This window comes from Arachis hypogaea, chromosome 18, assembly GCF_003086295.3.
Source record: "Arachis hypogaea cultivar Tifrunner chromosome 18, arahy.Tifrunner.gnm2.J5K5, whole genome shotgun sequence".
Taxonomy (NCBI): domain Eukaryota; kingdom Viridiplantae; phylum Streptophyta; class Magnoliopsida; order Fabales; family Fabaceae; genus Arachis; species Arachis hypogaea.
In genome coordinates, this window is record NC_092053.1 from 27713938 (window position 1) to 27714933 (window position 996).

The following is a 996-nucleotide window of genomic DNA, read 5'->3' on the forward strand; positions in this document are numbered from 1 at the left end:
AGCTTAGGGTGGAAGTTCAGACTTTTAGGCAGAAGGATGGTGAAACTCTTTATGAAGCTTAGGAGAGATACAAGCAACTGACAAGGCAATGCCCTCCGGACATGTTCTCCAAATGGACCCAACTAGATATCTTTTATGAAGGCTTGGGTGAAATGTCCAAGATGTGCTTAGATAATTCTGCAGGTTGTTCATTGCACAAGAAGAAGACACCGGAGGAGACTATTGAGCTTATTGAATTGGTTTTTAGCAACCAGTATTTATACTCATCTAACAGGAATCCTGTGAACTCTGAGACTCCTCAGAAGAAGAGTGTTACGGAAGTAGAAGCTCTTAATGCTATTCTTGCTCAGAACAAGCTTATGTCTCAGCAAATAAATCTACTTACTCAACAGATGGGTGGCATACAAGTCTCAGCTATCAACACCCAAAATTCACCTCAAGAGGTCTCCTATGACATGACAGGTAATTTTGTGCAAAATGATAATTATGATTATGCTCAATCCTTTTCTGAACAGGTCAATTACATGGGGAGTGGTCCTAGCAATCCTAATAATGATCCATATTCTAAGACATACAATCAGGGGTGGAGAAATCACCTAAATTTTGGGTGGAGGGACCAACCTCAGAGACCTCAGAATTTCAACAATAATTCTAAGGGTGGCTTCCAATAGAACAATCACAATAACCACCAGTTTCAGTCATCTCAGCAAGCAACTTCTCAGCCCCAGCAGAACAATGATTTGGAAGCAATACTGGCAAGTTTTAGACAGGAAACCAGAGCATTAATCAAGAATTTGGAGATTCAGATGGGTCAATTAGCCACAAAAGTTAATGAAATTGATCAGAGGACCACTAATAGCCTTCCTGGTAACACCATTCCAAATCCAAGAGAGGAATGCAAGGCTATCACCTTGATAAGTGGACAAGTGGCAAGTATGGAAGCACAAGTTAATGAGGAGCCAGTTGAAAAAGAAGCTCCAGAAGAGAAGAAGGAAG

At 40.9% G+C, this 996-nt stretch overlaps 1 non-coding gene across 1 annotated transcript; it reads right to left on the reverse strand.

Annotated features, from left to right (window-relative positions):
* LOC112774267 (small nucleolar RNA R71) lies at positions 1–106 on the reverse strand. The gene has a single exon (XR_003188762.1). It is a non-coding gene; the product is annotated as a small nucleolar RNA R71 (small nucleolar RNA).
* Positions 107–996: the final 890 nt, after the last annotated feature.